Source organism: Anabrus simplex, chromosome 2 (assembly GCF_040414725.1).
Source record: "Anabrus simplex isolate iqAnaSimp1 chromosome 2, ASM4041472v1, whole genome shotgun sequence".
In the NCBI taxonomy this organism is placed as follows: Eukaryota; Metazoa; Arthropoda; class Insecta; order Orthoptera; family Tettigoniidae; genus Anabrus; species Anabrus simplex.
The window spans coordinates 1,110,795,921-1,110,812,428 of record NC_090266.1 but is presented as its reverse complement, the minus strand read 5'-3'; the positions used below and the strand labels follow the sequence as shown (position 1 = coordinate 1,110,812,428).

Here is a 16,508-nt window from a genome sequence, read left to right as displayed (position 1 = left end):
TGTCTTGTTCCCATCCTTATGTTTGCTTGCATAGCCTATTTTCTGACATAATCATGAAACTGTCTTTTTCTGTTGAGTATTGGTTATTAATCTGACTCCTTTCGTGCCATTAGAGGTTTGTTGGTGGTGTATGATGTAGGTTGCTGCTCCTTGATTTCCTGTGGTTACCTGGTTTGAAGTAAATTTTTAACCTTTTCATCTATTCGGGTGATCATTATGGAGATGTATTTTGGAGTATTCCTATGAATTTGGTTAAACGGGTTGTATCAAAACCTTTTACGCTCATGTATTCGATTCCTAAAGACTTCTATCCTTCCCCTCCCATGGTGTTTATGGTTATCTTGTATTGAGTTATTACCACTTCTATCTTGGTGCTATGCTTTGCTTGGTGTTATTCGATGAATCTGTTGTCGATGACAAACATAACGCGTACCTTCCATCTAATTGAGCTCGAAGTCTCCAACCGTGTTCATCCTGTTTCTCCTTGCTCGGCATGTTGTTATTTTAAAAATCATGAATTTTGTGGTTTCTCTTATCCTTGTTACAAACACTGTTACTATTCTGCTGGTATGGTGGTTCCCTATACGTCATTTTCCATTCTTCTTATTGTTATTCTCTTCCTTCTTCTTCTGGGTTATGTATTGTGTGCATCTGGATGTGAACCTGTGCAGTTGTAAACAAATTGCATGACGTGTCACCTATTTTGGGGAATTTTTAATTACTCCCTCTGTGGTAGTGCTGTGGGTGAATAGTTCTGATTTGATTTTGAATTTCTTATGTCTGGGAACTGTAATGTTATTTAATGATATCATTTCTCTAGTCGTACCTAGATTAGTTTACTAATTATTCTGGATGATTATGAATGATGATGTTGCCTGATATCTGTTGGTGAAGAGATTGGAATGTAGTTGGTTATGAACAGTAGTGCACTGACTCATTCAATTGTTTTTCGCTTGCCGTCTTTCTTTTCCCCTTATTATTTTCCTGGGATTTATTTATTTGTTTTACCTTGTGTGTTGCGAAACAAAGTAAACCTGCCTTCTCTAGCTTGGAGTCCCGATGCTGTGTTAACAGAGTACCGCAATGGAGGGTCTAGATTATTTCTATTGAGTTCCGATCATCTGTAACCCGTTCTCTTGAAGCTTGGTGCAACGTAAATTTTGAAAATATTTTCATTGACGTGCTACCGGTTTAAAAATTAGCTGTTACAGAACTGTGGTAAGGTAACTAGTTGGAAATGCGTTGTCACGAAAGGACTGTGAAACATCATAGACTGAAAGGAGGACAGATTATTAGTAACCAACTGGATCTCTCCCATATTTGGTCAAACGTCTCTGTTACTGCTACAATGCGTCAAGTAAGAGTAACAGATTTAGTTAAATGTTCTGAAGAACTTTTTCAATGTGATATCCATCTGTTTAAAAAAATATTTCCCTGGTGGGCAGTTGGCATCACACGTGTTGAGCCTTTGCAGGGGGAGGCTATGGCGTATGTATATATATAACGTATTTCGAGTATGTATAGACTTGAAAATTATCTAAAAGTCGGTCAAGGCCCGATAGTATTGTACACGATTCATAAGAAACTGGTTTCATACTAGTAGTACCGTTGACGAGCGCTCGGCGGTGATTATCAGATTGAATGTTCCATCTGAACTGCGTTCTCTTGCCATCTGTGTGTGCTCCGTGATGTACAGAGTCGCACGGAGACTTATCGATCGAGTACGACAATATATGTGTGGTTGTTATTTGTTTTCTAGTTGTTGTTTGAGATCGGTCAAGGTAAACTCTTGGAACCTGGTAGCAGATACTTGATTTTTAAAAGAAACTCAATCAATAAGGAGAAAAGACGGGCGAGATGAGGCTGATTTTCGACCCCGGTTAAGTTTATGGCCAACCGGCCACAAATTCTGGTTGGACTTGTGGTTTGTTTAACACCTTATATTTACTTCAGAGAAATTGTAAGTACCCTGCATGATGAAATATGCATGAATATCCTTTCCTACCGAGGTATCTCCAGAATGCTCAAGATATTTTGTTTGGACTGAATAAGTTAAAAGATTCGAATTGCGAGTATGTTTGAAACTACGGTTATCAAGAGGAATTTCTTGATCACGCGCTAGCCCTTAATCTGGCGTTAATAAGATGTAATATTTCTTAAAATCGGGACTCAGATTTCTTATGTACATTGTAAATTTTCATTTTAAAACCCTTCTTGTAACACCAAATTAAGCGTTATTTGGTGGATCACAGATGAAAATCGGTGAGTTGGAGTTGTTTGGTCGATGTCTATCTAATAAAAATTTGGAAGCCATCTTTTAATCCTGACACGTGACCCGTTTCTATGGGAACTGTGGTAAACAAACATGTATTCACTGTGTTGACAATAACAGCTGATGGCTGACGATTGTATTTTTGATCCGATATGACGACTCGTATTGTACTCCAATTTACTAACCCTTAAATTGAAATACGTCTTCCTTTCCCCATGGTTTAATTTATTGGTGATTTTCTTCTATTTGGCCTAAAACGTGGTAACATTAATTTACCCTTCGGTTATTTCACTGAATTCATACTAGAAGTGTCGAGAAACAAGTCTCCATTTACCGTTTTTTAATTCACTGTATAACTGGGCCCATGGGAGTATTACACATGTATTATGTATAATAGTGCCACTGGAAAATCTAAGAATAGTTTCCCTCGAGTAGTAAAATTTATGCAGTGGAGTAACAATCAAATTAAGAATGGAGGCCGTGGACTTAGAAATCTCCAACAAGCATTGCAGAGTTACAAGACATTGGGTAAAGGGAGTATGCTACCTAAGCTGGAAGGTTAAAGAGAAATATACGAAGGAATAAGGGACATAAGTGAAAATAGATCAGAAACCAGTAGAAGATTTAAAAATAGATATATATATATTGAAACAATAAATCGAACATCTGACAATTTACATGAAATGAGAAGTATATAAATATAAAATTTTCCCAACCACTTACACGGATTACAAATTCATATATCAACAACAACAACAACAACAACAAAAAGAGATAAGATATGCAAGAGAAAGAAAGGAAAAAGAGAAGATGCCGCAGGAAAGGAAAAGGGCAAACAAGGAAAGAATGAATACTGCGATAAAAAGAGAAATCGAGAACGACAAGAAAGGGAAGATGTTCAGTTAGCAAATTCGAGTACACCAGCAGAAAAAATTATCTGAACAAAATGCAAATACAATATCCAGGTCACCATTACTTCAGTTATCCCACAGATTAACACTAGGTAACGTAGTTCTACAGCCGAGTAATCACCAAGTAGTTTCATAGAACCAGTTTCACAATATTCTGAAGCACTGAACGAATAGAAGTACGTGTACAATAGAAGTCGCACAGTTGCCAATACACCACACGCACATTTCAAAAGAAAGTTGTTACGAAAGGTCGTGAATGAAAAGTTTTAAATCCAAAAAGGGCAAGTGAAATTTCGGCCTGGAAATGCCATGCTCCCAGCTTAATCTTGCAAGCAAAGTCTATCCCAATGCGATTAAAAGTATTTACAGTAAAGAAATCAGTTTGTCATACCTCATCTGGAACAAATTGAACTGCCCGCACATGAAGTCTTCTGGGCACATATAATTAAGGACGAAGTTGACGTAGAATGGTGCTCCCTCCACACAGGCCTAAGTCCATCTCAATGTTTCCAGAGGAAAGCCAGGTATTTATAGTGTGGAGTAGAATGAGAAATATATCTGGAAGATTCCAGAGATTAGTGAAGCATGCGCGAATAAACCAGGCGGTCACATGACTTCAGCCGGCAAAAAGGAAGTTAGTTTATCGAAGATGGTGAAGATGAATAGAGTCGAGTTCATGCAAAGTATGAAGTATGCAAATTCCAGTTGGAGAAAAATGCAGTTATATCATGATGAGGGTAAGTCCATACTAATCGTAGAAAAAAGGTTATGTGCGTGGCGAGTTTCATAACAGTAGTTGCTGATGAAGTGAAGAGTCCGTTACATTATCCGCCGGGCACCAGAAAAAAATCCAAAGGATTTTTTTTTCTTGTTGGTTGTTATTTGGTAGTTACTGTAGTTGAAGTTGAAGTAGTTGATATGATGGAAGAGTGAAGATTGCTGGGAGGAGACGAAAAGCCGAAGATACAGTTGGATGGCGACGGCGAGACGGCCCCAGGAACAGCGATGGAGGGCCCTTCCAAAAGCTGGAGCGGGGGTCGACGGCAGCCGGAACAATATATCAAAGGAAAAGTACTGCAAAACAAAATAAAAGGCGGCAGAAAAAGTATCCAAACACAAAGAACATGCGTAGTCAGAAAAATAGGAAAACACACAGAGGTAGGGGAAGAAGAAGAAAAAGGAAAGGGCTAACGCGTTAGCAAGGGGAGAAGGGAAGGAGAGGAGAGTAGTTATAAATAGAAATATATACATAGATATATAAATGTAAATATCACAAACAACAATAAAAATGAAGAACAATTTTAAAAGAGAGAAAGAAAATGGTTGGGAAGCATATTTACACTCCCATTACAACCTGTGCCGACTGGGCTGGGAGGGAGACTGGAGAGACCTGTGTGGAGGGGGAGAAAGAGAAAAAAAATCCATAAAGGGAGCAAAAGGAAGTGATGAGGTAGACAAACAACAAAGAATAAGAAAAAAACAAAGAAAAATAACACTGGGAGCAGGAGACATTTCCAGACTAGAAGCAGAAAAGAGAGAGAGAGAAAGAAGAGGTAATAACAAGAGAAGGAAAACACAGTGCAAAGAAAAGCAAGATGTGAAAGTTCAAGAAGGATGAAATCGCTTGAGCTGACTCAGATGAAGTTTCTTAGTGTCGAACAAATCAGTCGTAGATTGCAAAAATACAGTGACAGGGGTAGGGAAAGACAAAATACGGTATGGACCAAGCCATCGAAGAGCAAGTTTAGCAGAGGTGGCATTGATTGCCGAGCTGTGCGGATGATTGGCAACGAGGACTAAATCACCAATTTTAAAGTTTGATGGCTTATGACGAGGATTATAAACGTTTTTGTGCACTTGTTGAGCTTTTAGCAATTGATTAAAGGCGTCTTTCCAGAGTGATGAAGAGGATGGCTGATCAGAAGATTCAAAAAGTTTGTGTAAATCCCAATTTAAGGAAAGAGGAGTTTGAAGATCACGACCAAGAAAGAGCTTAGCCGGAGTTTGAGCAGTAGAACTATTGATGCTGGAATTAAAGGCCAACGCCAAAGAGGAAAGATGAGAATCCCAGTCTTTCTGAAAAGAACTATGAAATATAGATAAAGCAACTTTAAGATTACGGTGGTACCTTTCCACGGTGTTGGACTGAGGATGGTAGGGAGAAGTCAAAATACGTTTGATACCCAGTTGAAAACACATATTAAAAAAGACACCGGAAGTGAAAATAGAAGCATTATCAGAAACAATATTAGCAGGCAAACCGGTAATAGGAAAAATTTGTTCAGTGAGTAAATTGATGACAATCTTGGTAGAAATTTTGCGTAAGGGTCGGAGGACTAGAAATTTGGAAAATGCATCCAACAGGGTGAAACTATACAAGTTGCCACGAGAAGACCGAACAATAGGTCCAACAAAATCAATGAAAAAGGTTTGGGCAGGGTGAGTAGGAGGAAGGGCAGAATGAAGACCAGCAGACTTTATGTTTAAAGGTTTAGATTTTTGACACAATTCACAAGTTTGAACAAAGTTGCGAATAGACTTACGCATTTGAGGCCAAAAGAAAAGAGAGGCTATACGGTTGTACGTTTTGGTGATGCCGAGATGCCCACCTACAGGGGAGGAGTGATAATATTGCAAAATCATGGGTTGAAGAGCCTGTGGGAGCACCACTTTAGGAGAAGCTTTCTTGGTGGGTTTGTAGACCAAGAGGTCTTTAAAAATAGTAAACGGACCCTGGTAAGAGGGGTCAGATAAAGATTGTTTGAGTTGGATGCAGAACTGATCGGTGAGCTGATGCGACTGACAAGATTGAAATGAAAGGGGAAAATCTGTTAAGGAAAAAACAGCATTAACAGAGGAAGGTGAAGGCAACATAGAGACATTCAGGGGTAAATCATCAGTGGTACTAGGCTGAGGAGCAGAAGTGTCAAATAAACGGCTAAGAGCGTCCGCTACAGAATTTTCAGAGCTAGAAATGAATTTAAGGGAGAACTTAAATCTGGACAATCGCATGAGCCATCGGCCAGTTCTACCAATCTTAGGTGCATTGTGCAATAACCATGAAAGGGCCTGATTATCAGTCTTTACAAGGAAGTCTTTATGCTCCATATATTCAGCAAAGTGTTCGATAGTATTTAATAGGGCCAGGGCTTCACGTTCAAAGATAGAATATTTCCTTTCAGTAGGAGAAAGAAGTCGACTGAAATAGGCGATAGGTAGAGGGACATCATTCACAACCTGAGTTAAAACACCAGCAACAGCAAGATTAGATGCATCAGTATGAATTTCAAAAGGTAGGGAGAAATCAGGAAATTGAAGAATGGGAGCATGCATCAAAAGAGATTTAAGCTGAAGAAAGGCATCCTGTTGAGATTGAGTCCAAGTAAACGGAACATTTTTACGTTTCAGATAATTGAGAGGCTCAGCAATGTGGGAAAAGTTAGGGATGAACCGGTGATAGAAAGAAACCAGACCTAAAAAGGTGCGCAATTGTTTGAGATTTTTGGGAGGTAGAATATTAGAGATAGCAGAAGTACGTTCGGGATCGACGGCTACTCCCTGAGGTGACACAATGTGACCTAAGAAGTTTATAGAAGTTTGAGCTAGGGAAATTTTAGAGGGGTTAACTGTCAGACCAATAGAACGTAATCTGGAAAGAACTTGGTGGAGATGAGACATGTGGGACTCAAAATCTGGGCTAAAGATTAAAAGGTCATCAATATAAGGATAGAGAAATTTGTACTTGAAATCTGAGAATAAAGAATCTACTAATCTCTGCATGATTTGTGACCCCAAGTTCAATCCAAAAGGAACTTTTGTGAACTGAAAAAGGCCATTTGGGGTGATGAAAGCAGTAAGCCGACTGCTCCGTGAGTCCAAGGGGATTTGGTAGTAAGCAGAATTGAGATCTAAAAGAGAAAAATATTTAGCTTTAGAAAAAAAGTGGAAAGCGTTTTGCATTTTAGGAATAGGATAGGAATCATAGAGGATTTTGGAGTTTAATTTACGGTAATCAATTACCAGGCGCGAAGAACCATCAGGCTTGTCGACAAGAAATGCCGGGGATGCGTAATTGGAAGAGGACGGAACAATAGTACCATCCTGAAGCATTTTGTGAATAATGTCATCCATTTTTGCCATCCGAGGAGGGCTGAGATGGTAAGGAGGTGAACGAACAGGAGTTTGATCAATTAAATCAATGTGAGCCTGATAAGTAACCACAGAGCCTAGTTTATTAGTGATAACATCAGCGAATTCAGATTTTAAGGCATTAATTGCATCTAGTTGGGGAGCAGTGGCATAAATATGCTGATGACTGAAGACGTGGTTCATAGGGAAATCAAGGGGGTCCACCAAAGGAATTTGAACGTGTGGATTGAAAAAAAATGAGATAGAAGCCATAGTAGTATTATAAATAAGGCCAGTATGAGCAAAAAAATCATAACCGAGTATGACAGGGAGTGAGCAATTGCTAACCACTTGAAATTCAAATGGCCAAGAAAATTTAGAAATTTTAACACAGAGTTTTAGTTGACCCACAATGTCAAGAGAGTGCTGAGATATGGAGAGACATTTGAGGGTAGAAGGGCATAATTGAAGATGCGGATGTATTTGTAAAAGTTGCTGGAAAAAAGAAAAACTGATTAGGGAAATGACAGAACCAGAATCTAATAAGGCTAAGGAGGGAGTGTTATGTAACTGTACAAGAGTATAGGACTGTGATCGAGTACCAGAAGAGAAAGCTGAAGAAACATGAGGCAGATTTTGCCCATGAGGTCGTGAGCTGCCTACTGACGACGGGAAGTGAAGTTTCCCAAGGAAAAATTGGTACAATCGCGCGCTAAGTGCCCTATAGCCTGACACCGATAACAACGGAAACGAGAGATATTACCCTGAGAAGGTAGACGAGTGGTAGAAGGTGTGCGAATTGTTGAAATGTTGAACTGGGGAGGTGGAGTGGAAGAATAATAAGAAAAGTTGCTATGGGTATTTAGAACATCTAGTTGAGCGATACTGTAAAGCTGAGGAACAGTAGTGGGTGGCGAAAAGGGATTAATGATTTGACGGAAGGCTGGAGAGGCATAAAATCGAATAAGAGAAATGATTTCCTGGGGATGTTGAGCAATAGCTAACACGTCAGAATAGCCGATGATGGAGTCAAGATAATCATAAGCCGATTCATCGGGACGTTGATGACGTCTGATATACTTGTTACCGAGTTGTTGTCGGATCTCATAAGGCAAAAAATAAGTGTGTAAAACTGAACGAAAATGAGCCCAATCGTGAGAGGACTTCATATATTGAAGCCAAAAGTTACTAAGATGACCAGATGTTTTTGGGTAGAGCAATGAAAGCAATTGGGAAAACGGAGCTAAGTCAGTTTGTAGAAATTTGCGAACTGAAAAAAGCCATTGTGTCAAAGTATCAGGATCAGTAGACTGAATGACGGGTACCTGGTCAAGACATTTAGTGAGAATATGGAAATTAAGTGGTTGATGTGAAGAGGGGTTGTGATGATATGGGGATTCATAAAAATATTGCTGAGAAGGAGATGGTGGTGGAGTTCGCAAATCAGGAGTGTAGTGCTGTGCTGATTGAGTTTTGTCGACAGAAGGCGGAGGTGCCTGGTTAAGTGGAGGTTTCGACTCGGCAGTAAAAAGAGAAAGATCAGGATAGAGAGGGGTGTTAGGTGGAAGTGGGGGTGGTAGAGATTCAGAGCCTGCACTGGAAGAAGCTGTAGTAGTAAAGGTACAAGATGTAGAAGTAACAAAAGGGTTATAAGACAGATTAGTAAACGGATTGGGATCAGAAAAATTGAAATGAGGATCAAATGATATATCAGAAGTATCGGAAGCATAGGGAGAAAAATTGTCGGAGAAATAAGCCATGTTGAAAAAGAGGAGAAAAAGAAAGGCAAAGTCTAGCGAGGTGAAATACTAAACCACCCAAGAAAAAATATTAAGCAACTAAGGCCGTAACAAAGTGCAGATTTAAAGTAGTAATGGACTACACAATTCGGGTTTATGCTGCGATATATACTCTGCTACCATGTGTAACTGGGCCCATGGGAGTATTACACATATATTATGTATAATAGTGCCACTGGAAAATCTAAGAATAGTTTCCCTCGAGTAGTAAAATTTATGCAGTGGAGTAACAATCCAATTAAGAATGGAGGCCGTGGACTTAGAAATCTCCAACAAGCATTGCAGAGTTACAAGACATTGGGTAAAGGGAGTATGCTACCTAAGCTGGAAGGTTAAAGAGAAATATACGAAGGAATAAGGGACATAAGTGAAAATAGATCAGAAACCAGTAGAAGATTTAAAAATAGATATATATATATTGAAACAATAAATCGAACATCTGACAATTTACATGAAATGAGAAGTATATAAATATAAAATTTTCCCAACCACTTACACGGATTACAAATTCATATATCAACAACAACAACAACAACAACAACAAAAAGAGATAAGATATGCAAGAGAAAGAAAGGAAAAAGAGAAGATGCCGCAGGAAAGGAAAAGGGCAAACAAGGAAAGAATGAATACTGCGATAAAAAGAGAAATCGAGAACGACAAGAAAGGGAAGATGTTCAGTTAGCAAATTCGAGTACACCAGCAGAAAAAATTATCTGAACAAAATGCAAATACAATATCCAGGTCACCATTACTTCAGTTATCCCACAGATTAACACTAGGTAACGTAGTTCTACAGCCGAGTAATCACCAAGTAGTTTCATAGAACCAGTTTCACAATATTCTGAAGCACTGAACGAATAGAAGTACGTGTACAATAGAAGTCGCACAGTTGCCAATACACCACACGCACATTTCAAAAGAAAGTTGTTACGAAAGGTCGTGAATGAAAAGTTTTAAATCCAAAAAGGGCAAGTGAAATTTCGGCCTGGAAATGCCATGCTCCCAGCTTAATCTTGCAAGCAAAGTCTATCCCAATGCGATTAAAAGTATTTACAGTAAAGAAATCAGTTTGTCATACCTCATCTGGAACAAATTGAACTGCCCGCACATGAAGTCTTCTGGGCACATATAATTAAGGACGAAGTTGACGTAGAATGGTGCTCCCTCCACACAGGCCTAAGTCCATCTCAATGTTTCCAGAGGAAGGCCAGGTATTTATAGTGTGGAGTAGAATGAGAAATATATCTGGAAGATTCCAGAGATTAGTGAAGCATGCGCGAATAAACCAGGCGGTCACATGACTTCAGCCGGCAAAAAGGAAGTTAGTTTATCGAAGATGGTGAAGATGAATAGAGTCGAGTTCATGCAAAGTATGAAGTATGCAAATTCCAGCTGGAGAAAAATGCAGTTATATCATGATGAGGGTAAGTCCATACTAATCGTAGAAAAAAGGTTATGTGCGTGGCGAGTTTCATAACAGTAGTTGCTGATGAAGTGAAGAGTCCGTTACAACTGCTACTCAACTAATTTAATTGATTGATAATTTTGGTTTTCAAGGATTGTGATCCAAAGGATTATTTCTTATATTTTCAAGGGTCGACCCAAGTTATATTATCTTTTCTTTTAGTGTGATGATCATTTTCTTCATTTCCTTTAATCATCGTATTGTAAGTCGGAATGTTATTACTGTTCTTTGAGAATTAAAATCCTGACTCATTAAAGTTAGTTTAAATTTTTAATCTGTCTTTTCCTTTAAAGTCGGTGCATTATCTTGGTTTTGATTCACATAGCCTCTAGGACCGAGTGTTTGTTTTTCACGCTTCTTCTTCTTAGGACCTAGTGGTAAGTAATTCATTTCCGTAGTTTCTTGAAAGGTCCAGTGTTATCCAACTGCTACCGACTGGGAAGGTTTTGGAGACACTAAGGTAGAGTTGGCTCTTGAACTGTAGTGTTGTTACAACAGTTCATCTTACCTGAAGAGGACGAATTGTCGGGAAACATACGGATTTAACCTTCATCTAACACGGAAAGAAGTAATTTCTTCGTAGAGATCTTTTGGTCTGAAAGCTCCATGATGCGAGGACGCTGCATATTTACCGTCCTCGCCTATCTTGGACTACATGTAGCAACACAATGAGTAATAAAATAGCTGTAAACAGTTGTGCTATTGTACAGCAGTCTGCATAAATCTTGCCCCAGCTACGGTCAGTGCTGACCAACAAAAGGAATGAAGTCCTCATGCATCTGAAATTACTACATCAACTTCGGAACATTGTATCCTCACGAACAGAATATAATTTGAGTGTCTTGGTGGCAGTCTATCACGTGTCAAGTCAACAGCCATCCAGAGTTCAAAAATTCAATGACACTTTTCGCTTGTTTTTGAGTATCCTGAAACATACACTCATTTGCAATAAATAAATAAATAAATAAATAAATAAATAAATAAATAAATAAATAAATAAATAAATAAATAAATAAATGCCCAACATGAATGAATCCTGCGAGTACCTCGAAGGTTGCAACAGTGTATCATCATACGCTGATATGTGCTCCATTCGCGCCCATTCGCCTTTAATGCAGACCGCTAGCGTAAAGTGAAACAGCGGGGCGTACAGACTCAATAACGCCTTCGTAACAGTGTGAGCAGTGAGAGCCACAGAGCTAATTTGAGTGAACAACGCAGCTGTTTCGACAAGCGTTTGACCAGCTAGATGAGTTTGAGGGAACCGTTCTGACTGCACTCTGAGACACAATAGGTCTATCAGCTGGGACGATCTGGCCAGCAGAGCACCATTCAACTTCCTCCATGGTAGGTTGCTGAGGGATGTTCAGCGACAAATCGTGTATACAGTCTGGAAATGTGGCCAGCCCAATGATTCAGGCTGCATTATAGAACGGCATACCTCCTCAGCGAGATGTGCCGTGGTGCGGGGTGCTGCTACTCCCACTTTATTGGCACTTAAAAGAACTCCTGCGGTAATAATAATAATAATAATAATAATAATAATAATAATAATAATAATAATAATAATAATAATAATAATGGCGTATGGCCTGGTGCGGGTCTTTTTCTCGTAGACGGCCAGTAGGCGACCTGCATGTCTGTGAAGATGAGGGCCCTACTTAGGATGATTTCTAATGCTGAATACGCCACACAAACCCAGCCCCGATTCATTGGAATTATATAATTAAGGTTAAAATCCCCGACCCGGCCGGGAATCGAACCCGGGACCCTGTGAACCGAAGGCCAGTACGCTGACCATTCAGCCAACGAGTCGGACACTCCAGCGGTACAATATTCCCACACCTCGGCGTCTCCGAAAACATTTATTATAGTTAGTGGGACATTATGTAACATTTTTAAAGAGAGGAGACCGGGCGAGTCGGCCGTGCGCGTAGAGGTGCGCGGCTGTGAGCTTGCATCCGGGAGATAGTAGGTTCGAATCCCACTGTCGGCAGCCCTGAAAATGGTTTTCCGTGGTTTCCCATTTTCACACCAGGCAAATGCTGGGGCTGTACCTTAATTTAGGCCACGGCCACTTCCTTCCTACTCCTAGGCCTTTCCTATCCCATCGTCGCCATAAGACCTATCTGTGTCGGTGCGACGTAAAGCCCCTAGCATATACATATATATAAATATAATAAAGAGAGGAGAGGGACGAACTCACTCCGTTCGCACCGTGCCAGTGTCGAGCTGGAAACCGGGACGCCTGCTTAAGTAGCTATGGAAGTCTGTTTTGTTTAGCTGCAGTACAAGCTCGTGTTTGAAACAGCTATTTATTGAGACTGACTCCTATCCAGCCAAAACATGAGCTGTGTGGTGCCAGGCGGAGTCCTTGACTGCCGCAGTCAGGAAATGTACGTTCCGTGTGGTGTCGTCATGGCTTGTTGACAATGACGTCTTACTAGTTCTCTTCTTTCTATTAGAATATTGAAAGAAGCCTGTTACCAGGCAGATCATAAAGTAGGGATCTCCGTATCAGCTTCGTCGTTTGAAATGATCTGTCCTGCATTTAGAAAGCTGATGCACTGCTGTCTTATAAGTCACATGAACTAAATTCACAAAAGACAAGTTGGCTGTGCGGTTAGGGGCGCGCAGCTGTGAACTTGCATCTCGGAGATAGTGGGTTCGAACCCCACGGTCGGCAGCCTTGAAGCTGGTTTTCGGTGGTTTCCCATTTACACACCAGCCAATGCTGGGGCTGTACCTTAATTAAGGCCACGGCCGATTCCTTCCTACTTTCCTAATCCGTCGTCGCCATAAGACCTATCTGTGTCGGTGCGACATAAAGCAAATTGTAAAAAAAAAAAAAAACTAATTTCCGATCAGAATATCTGACTGTTTATCAGAATCGAAACTGTTATTCTCCTATCAGTGTAAACGCTTACGAGGTTCTTCCTTTGTCTCGGAGTGATGGATTGGTTCTCCGCTACTTGTTCATTAAAACCACTGGCTCACAACACTAAAAGGATGATAGACATCCTGTTATACCATCGCAACATATAAAACAGGCAAACAGTGTCGCTAATTACATCTTATAATGTACAATATGTCCTTGTGGTCATTTACAATATCAATACTGAAGTGTGAACATCACCTCGTATTTCTACTGGACCTGTCAGAACGGCCGTTAAATAACTGCAAATAGGCCTAATTGTTGTCGAACAATTCATTGGCAATCATCACTGACGATGTCGGAGCCAATCACTACCTGTCTCGTAAGTACCACTATACCTCTTGCCTGGTGGCCATGTCAAGTCCATGGTTATCCGGTTCGAATCCCGTTGGTCGAAACAAATTTCACCGTCAGAATATTGGCCTGCAGGGTAGGCGAGGTAGCGCTAACTTATACAGCTTCTCCGCAGTTTTCACATCGAGTGAGGGCATACGACGCTGTTGATGGCGTTTCATCCATCGGATGGAGACGTAAAGCCTTGAACAGACCCGTTCGTGCTATTCGACAGGAGTAGGCTATGTGCCGACACCTGGTTTCACCCTCTCTCTTCCTACTATCATATACTGTATAACGTTATTCATTTCGTCTCGTTAACTCATCTCATGAGTTTGACATCAGGAAGGGCATCCGGTCGTAAAAACTCGCCACGAACATTCATCTCACTTCATATCCTACTCCGTAATTACCACGGGCAATATTAGTATCTGTACTCGTCTCTGCATACTGTTGAGTGGAAAGGAATTGGCTACCTTACCCCAATTAGACTTTGTCTGATCAGTGACTGAGGGTTTGGATAAGACCCTACATTACACAGGCGGTGACTCCTTCATGTGTCACAGTCAACGCTAGATGAAGTACTCAAACAGCAAGGTAAATTAATTTGTGTGTTGGTTAGGCCTAAGTGAAGTATTTTTTAGCCAAATGCATTTGTTCTTTGAATTTAAAGAGGTATGCTTTACCTCGTGGTAATTTTATCTTCATTAATTTCAATTTAAGGTGTGCATTGGATTCTACATTCTCCTTTTCATATGCTGTTAAGTAAACTGGCAATATTGCTTAATACGCTTCTTTATTACAAGTTTGTATGAAAATTGATATACATGGAAAGTGACACTGGCTGGGCTGAGTGGCTCAGACGGTTGACGCGCTGGCCATCTGACCCCAACTTGGCAGGTTCCATCCTGGCTCAGTACGGTGGTATTTGAAGGTCCTCCAATACGTCAGCCTCGTGTCGGTAGATTTATTGGCACGTAAAAGAACTCGTGCGGGACAAACTTCCGGCACTTTGGCGTCTCCGGAAACCGTAAAAGTAGTTACTAGGACGTAAAACAATTATTATTATTATTATTATGAAAGAGACACTACTAATAATTTCTTTTTTGCTATTTGCTATACGTCGCACCGACACAGATAGGTCTTATGGCGACGATGGGACAGGAAAGGCCTAAGAATGGGAAGGAAGCGGCCGTGGCCTTAATTAAGGTACAGCCGCAGCATTTGCCTGGCGTGAAAATGGGAAACAATGGACAACCATCTTCAGGGCTGCCGACAGCGGGGTTCGAACCCACTATCTTCCGGATGCAAGCTCACAGCTGCGCTCTCCTAACCGCACGGCCAACTCGCCCGGTACTACTAATAATGTTGTGTAAATCACACAATGGTGTTACTATATTAGTATCTGTTCAGAATTAATTCGAAATAACACAGAGTACGAGGAGCCCGTTATTAAGAGATTTCCATTATGGAAATTTAGTGCTACTTACCACATCAGATAACCTATTACGTTTGTTTAATTCCTTCATTAGTAAAACTCATCTGAAACGTTCCCCGGTCGCAATGAACTCCACCAAAAGTAGAAACACCACTCCCACAACTGCTGCTGACGCAAAAATCCAAGCCAAACTCCATGGCGCAACGGCCTAGCCTTGGCCTACAAAGCGACCGCTGCTCAGATGTGTGGTCGTTACGACGAATCCTTCCGGCCGTTATTCTTGGCTTTCTAGACCGCGGCCGCCATCTCACCGTCAGACAGCTCCTCAATTGTAATCACGTAGGCTGAGCGGACCGCGAACCAGCCCTTAGATGCAGGTAATAATCCCTGACCTGGCCGGAAAACGAACCCGGGGTCTCCGGGTAAGCGGCAGGCGCGCTATCCCTAAACCGCGGGCCGGCCGTGCTGCTGATGAGAAATTCCATCTTTTTCAGATTGTCGAACATCATTCATGCATTGTTGGACCAGTATTTAGAAAATTGAACTGAAATTTAAATAACAATCATTTAATTGACATAATAACAAACCTTGAATAAATTTGCTTACTTTTTGTGGCGGCTTGTCTCTGGTCTCAGAAGGTTGACTTTGATAGCCTATTAGACTGTACGGTGACGTAGCACAACAGCAGGTCGCGACCCACTCAGCGCAGACTGCGGGGCAATGGATTACATTATTATTTTTTTTTTTTTTGCTAGGGGTTTTACGTCGCGCCGACACAGATAGGTCTTATGGCGACGATGGAATAGGAAAGGCTTAGGAGTTGGAAGGAAGCGGCCGTGGCCTTAATTAAGGTACAGCCCCAGCATTTGCCTGGTGTGAAAATGGGAAACCACGGAAAACCATTTTCAGGGCTGCCGATAGTGGGATTCGAACCTACTATCTCCCGGATGCAAGGATTACATTATTATTATTCTCAATGTTCGGCTCAAGTTCAAACTTCCATGCCTTATCTCATTCCAGATAAGCAGATGTTAAATGAGCAATAATGAAAAGATTTACACTTTTACGACCTTGTCTGTGTATTACACAACATATCATTTGAAGTGCGTCTTACATACTCCTCGAGTCTGTTTCTCTTCTTGATTCAGAAGGAAGGGCGGGAAGTATCGCTGTCCCCGAAACACGTGCCAGAATACCCTGCTAACCACTAGGATTGATTGATTGATT

At 40.8% G+C, this 16,508-nt stretch overlaps 1 long non-coding RNA gene across 1 annotated transcript in view; it reads right to left on the bottom strand.

Annotated features, from left to right (window-relative positions):
- The window catches only part of LOC136863321 (uncharacterized), a 33,795-nt gene extending 17,792 nt beyond the window's left edge, over positions 1 to 16,003 (bottom strand). The window contains exon 1 of the long non-coding RNA XR_010859200.2: positions 15,888 to 16,003. This is a non-coding gene — a long non-coding RNA (uncharacterized lncRNA). The remainder of the gene's footprint in view (positions 1 to 15,887) is intronic.
- Positions 16,004 to 16,508: the final 505 nt, after the last annotated feature.